Source organism: Henckelia pumila, chromosome 2 (assembly GCF_033568475.1).
Source record: "Henckelia pumila isolate YLH828 chromosome 2, ASM3356847v2, whole genome shotgun sequence".
Lineage (NCBI taxonomy): Eukaryota > Viridiplantae > Streptophyta > Magnoliopsida > Lamiales > Gesneriaceae > Henckelia > Henckelia pumila.
The window spans coordinates 123,453,740-123,459,739 of record NC_133121.1 but is presented as its reverse complement, the minus strand read 5'-3'; the positions used below and the strand labels follow the sequence as shown (position 1 = coordinate 123,459,739).

General features: G+C 37.2%; 1 long non-coding RNA gene across 1 annotated transcript; it reads left to right on the top strand.

Moving 5' to 3' along the window:
- LOC140883553 (uncharacterized) lies at positions 1 to 1,780 on the top strand. Its single transcript, XR_012150420.1, has 3 exons — positions 1 to 282; positions 1,074 to 1,166; positions 1,251 to 1,780. It is a non-coding gene; the product is annotated as an uncharacterized lncRNA (long non-coding RNA).
- The last annotated feature ends 4,220 nt before the right edge of the window (positions 1,781 to 6,000 follow it).

The window sequence follows — 6,000 nt, the reverse complement described above, 5'->3', positions numbered from 1 at the left end:
CATTCCACCACCAAAAAGCCCAAAAAGTTTTGTCCTTGCAATATCAGTCGTCGTCAAGCCCTCTGCGAGAACCCTAAAATTTCTTTCGAATATCAATTTCAAGCTCTCCATCTGAATCCTTCCCAAGCAACAACGATGTTCCTTCCGGTAAGTTCTTACGCCGCATCCGTGTCCTTTTAGATCGAAGTTAAAAAAAAATTACTCTGGAGCAGCAGCATCGAATTATTAAAGGAGGAAGATGAGACTCCCACGTGCAGATCGAAGGTTCTTCGTCGTTTGTCGGTATTTTTGAACCCTATTCTTCAACCTCTGAAAGAATGCATCTTGCATTAGCAAATGTTTCTATTACTTAAGCCTGCACCCCAATTTCGATATTCTGATGATGTCCTATCTGAATGGAACGGAAAAGAAAGAAGTTAGAAAGAATGGGAGAAGTTGTTTCTTGATACTGCCTTAAGTTGCTACTATACTTTTCCTACATTAGCAAATGTTTCTATTATTGAAGTTTTTCCTTGACTTATCTACATATGCTGATGAACTAGTTTGGGGAATTTGGATACATATTGTAAGGTTTTAACAGGTTTGTCGATTCCATCTAATTTTGCAAGAAAGATTACTAGTTTATCTACGGTGTCATTCATTGCCAAGGATGAAATTCGAGTATGTTAATCATAATGGAATTTTGAAGTTTGATTTAAACGTGATTATAGGTTTCTTTTGTATAACTACGGAATTATATGGTTGGACGGTATTGTTTTGTCCCCATATTTCATAATGTTGTTTAATAAGCTTACTATCCTCTGTTGTTTCCGTTGGTGAAGTACAAGAGAACGAAATATGAAGGATGGACCATTGGTTTTGGAGGTGGAGCTGAGGACAAGAGTCTTTTTGAGTTGTTACTTATTTGTTTATTAATGTTAGCATATGATATTACTTGTAATGCGAGGATTTAAGGTTCTCCAACTGAAGTTTTCAATCAGATTAGTATAGAGTTTTGGTTGATTAGTTTTTTTTTATAGGATTCTGTTTTTTTCAGTCACTTACAATTTGTTTTGTATTTTAAATTTTAATAGATAAGGTGTGCTTTCCTGTAGCAAATTACAGAAGATCATGATTTGAGGACATTAAGCAGATATAGTCTCATTATACTTTAATGTGATCAAATGGTCAGTCATTCAATTCAATTTAATGTAAATTTTGTTTTATTATTTTTTTAATACAATAATGAAATGTTTTTTTTTGTTACGTAGGAAAAACGTATGTCGTTTTCATAGGACGAAAAACTGGTATCTATGGAACCTGGATCGAAACATATGATCAAGTCATCAATTTCAGTGGCGCTCTACATCAGCCATATTGCAGTCGCGAGAAAGCTTTAAGAGCTATTGAGGCATATAAGGAGAAGCAACATTGGAGTGCCTCTTTCGGTCATTCCAAACTAGCGGCGAAGCAAGTTTGAGTACTACTTCTAGCACAAGCTCACGGAGTAATTCTACTCAAATAGCGAAACTAGATAAATTGGAACTAGCATTGTTAGCTTTAGAAATTGAGAATCGTAATCATGCGCTACATGTTGAGAAAGAAATCGAGAAGCTAAAAAAATTGGTGCAAGAGATAAAGTTGAATCGTGATGGTTAGGAAGTTGAAGATTTTAGACGATTGGAAATTTGTATTGATTTGGTATTTGTACTAGGACTTTAGAATATTGTAAATGTGTAATGATTTGACAATTATTGAATGTGTTTAGACGATCGTAAATTTGTATTTATTATGGAGGATTACTGGCTATATTTTGCGTTGTTTGTCATTTCTATCGCTACAATTTTCTAACGCATTTGACCTTTGGTTTTCCTTAGTTAATGTTGGATGCACAACGCATTGATTCAATTCAGTGCTGAATTTTTCTGCCTTTAAATTCCAGAAAAGTTAAATGCTTTAATACTGATTTTATATATGCATATATATGACTCACAAAAATATGTATATGAATCCCAGAATATATTAGTTTGATTTGGTAATTCTTGTATCTTCTTTTCCAGCTTATGTTGTGAGACCCCGTTTTCTAATTGTCTAATAAAGCTAAACAATAACTAATCAACAATAATCAAAGCCCAAAAGAACAAAAGAAATTTATTTTTTTTAAAAATAAAGGACCACGCGCCCGCGCCTCTCCTTCGCAGAACACGCGCGCCCGCGCGATCTCATCGCGCGCCCGCGCCTGCCCCTCGAGCTGAAAATTAAAAGTTTACGCAGCACACGCGCCGTCTGTTCGAAAAGAAGAATTCTGGGCTTTAAAACTTCAATCCAAACTCAATCTACAACATCACTCAAACTCATGCTTCAAATCATAATCCATGCACGAAATAAAAGGGGTGGAAGCATCATACAAACATAATTTGAACATAAACAAGTTCGACAATATCATACGATCGTTCGACTATCGAAAGTACATGATTTCAAAGTTTCACAACCCCTAGACGGTGCCTCACTTCTATCACTTCCAACTCGATCTAGTCATGCATCTTCTGACTCGATCCTGCCCCACCTGCCGTCAAGTACACATACAAACAAAACGACAGCCGGATAGTCCGATTAGAATATAATTCCCAGTAAAAGAGACAAGTAAAGCAATTTCAACTAATATATCGAATCATGCTATATCAAGCAACAAGTTAATCAATTCAAACAGGCATATCGGCACTCAATTCGAAATGCATTAAAATGCAATGCATGACTTCAAAACTCATGATTATCTAATCGGATAATCGAATATCATTCGGTAATCGGTTGGGATCCCAGGGTCGAGTTTCCATGAACAACTCACCGACACACCCATTCGGGGTGGATGTCGCTCAACTCGAACCCCTAGACTTCAGAGCAACTATAAGAAGTATTCTGGCAATTGGAAAAACTCAAAATCCAAAGCCACTTCAATATAGCTCCCTAAATCGTCTAAGTTCAAAATGAATCAAATCTTCGGCTCAAGATGTATGCAATGAAATTCAAAATACATTTGCATAATTCAATTCAAGTACGTAAACAATCAAAAGCAATTAAACATGCATGTATGTGATTTTAGGTACTCGAGAGTTAATCGACAACTCGAGTATTCATCCCTTTCAATTCGATGTCGTCATTTTACCTTTTCAAGTTCTTCAATGATTCAAATCTGAAAATAACAACGAACTCAAATAAATAATCAATCGAATCACAACAAATCGAAACAAAGAAACTCAATCAATATACCGTCTTCGATTCTCAATCGATCCAACTCCCAAGTTCGATCCAAACCCGAAACTCCAATCCAAATCTGAAAATGAAGATTAGACGGATTCGGTGTCAATCCAACAACTCAAACAACCCGGAATTCAAACCGAAACAAACAATCGATAGTTCAAAACTCGATTTCGACGGCATAACGGCTATAAACGGTCAAACCAAAAATCATCAACATCAATATTCATCCTCAATACAACTCAACTCAACTTCCAATCCAACAAAACAATCAAAATCCAACCAAAATCCAACAACCCATTTTCGAATTTAAGCCTAAAAATTCATATAAAATCCAAACTTCGTTCTTTTTCCGAACCGACTTCGAATACACGATCTATGCTAGCTCAAGCACGTTATACTCGAAAATTATCAAATTCTGACAACCCAACAAAAATCAAAGTTCGTGGATCGTAGCAAAACTTACGTCAAAACGACGCCCTCGTTGCGATGATCGTGAATCTCAACTCGAATCTGAAATCTAACGGTCGGATCGAGCGAATCGGACGGAAGAAAAGCTTGAAGAAATCGGTCATGGCTTTCTCTCGGTCTCTCGGTTGACGTGATGGAGAGGGGAGGAAGAAGAGTGAGGGTGATGGGTTGAGTAGATATTATATATAACAATTAATATAATAATCTCCATTGACTAGTCAACCGGTTTTATTTGCAATTCGGTCCCTCAACTCCAAATTCAAATCAATTCAATATCGGTTCAACTAATTCCCATTAATTCCAAAATAAATAATAATCAACTCTGTTAATCTTGAAATAATTAATTTAAGGGCCTTACAATTCTCGCCCTCTAAGAATCGATTTCGTCCTCGAAATTCAAGAAGTTCCATCTCAGAAAACAAGATAAAGTTCGAAGACTGCTAGAAAGATTCTTCTCTCAAAATAACTCTGAAATCGCGGTTCTAATCAAACTCCAATTCTTGAACCGTTTCTCCAAATCCGAATCGTCTCAACTGCACAAACTCAACTGAATCGGTCTCGCTAAAGAGCTGATACTCAGTTCGGTCAATTCTTAATCGATCGCCTCAACAAAGTTGGCGACTCATCAATTCTAGTCTCAACCTCCAAGAAAATCTGTGAACTTGGCAGTCAAAAGACGAGAAGCATGTCGAGACAACTTGATGAATCCGGAAGATCAAGGTAGTGGAAAACAAGGAGAACTGGAGGAGTAAAAGTCGGTAGGCGAAGTCGCCTATCTCCCCTAGAATCTCAAAAGAACTCGAGAGTTCATCGAGATAGTTCTCTTGCTTAGTAATAAGCCACAGCCTCTAAAAGGAGGAATCTTCTGAATTACTCTGCCTCCCTGCACATAAGTACCGAGATCTGTGCCGGAATTCGACTACTTCGTTCATCCTTCTTCTCAATCTTCTTCAATAAAGACATAAATCTTCATCCGTCTATCGAACCTCAAAAACAAATCTGATCCCAAGTCAGGGAACTCAGACAATCATCCCAATAAATTGGGATTCTCATTTCTTCTCGTACAACTCATCTATAAAAGATGATACTTCGTCTGATATCTGTTGTACGGAAACCTCGCAAAAGATGGGAAATCCATCCATCTAGTGCCAAAATCAAGCACTAAAGCTCAACATATCCTCTTTAAAGTCTATAACGCCAATTCTTGGCTGTCCGTCGTTCCGGGGATAAAAAAAACTGAACCCAAAGATAATCCAATAACAGAGTCTCTCAAGTACTGAGTTCAAGGTGAGAGTTAACTCAAAATCTCATTCTACAGGGACAGACATGACAAGTCAACTATCTGAAAATTCTCCTGACAACAATTTGATTCATATTGTCGTATCTGAAATTCATTACGTACGAAGACAGGAGCAACTACAGCAATAACTCAATTATAGTCAGATAGCATTTCCGAATCAGATAGTTCTATACCTCCGTGATCACATGCCGAATACTCTCAATTCTATTCTGCACGGATAAACTACGGCAGAGCGAAACAATCTGAACACCTTCTGACCAAATTATCCAAATCGGTCGATTCTGGAATTCATTTCGTACGGAAAACAGTAGCAAATTTTGGCAATCGGTCTCACTAAGCTTAGATGGCCTCTACTTTCTAGACTGATCGCATCTCTCGAAAGGTAATCGTCGAAAAGTAACATTCTTTTCATTCTGACAATTAACTGAACCACAAACAGTCGGTTCTTTCTCTCGATCAGCTATCAAAAGTGGACAGACTAGCAATTACGAAATCAAACTTCGAATCGCATTCTTCATATGTTCCTAAAAAGGTCGATTCTTCAATCCTCTGAATACCTTTTGGTCGTCTGAAGAATAATGAATAATTGTAAAGTGTCAATCTCAAGATACTCTATCTCAATCAAAATCTCTGGCACAACAAAACAATTACTCACAACTGAGGTAACGTCACTGTCCTGAAACTCAGACTGAGCCCAGTTCTGACTCTTCTTCATTAAATTCTCCAATTCGAATCTGTTTTCTGCGTTATCCCCATTTCTAAATCAATTCTGGCTCAGTTCGGGCAAGAGAATTCTGATAGACTTCATATCTGTTCTAGACTCCAAATCAGAAGTACACACTCATCGGTCGGCGAAGTCAAGAATAGTAGATAAAATAAGAACAGATCCATCGGCTCAAGGAGAATAATGATAGTAGATAAAATAATAACAAATCATTCTATTCAAACCGCAGTCGCTTCATTGTAATACTTCGGATCATACTGGAATTTCACAA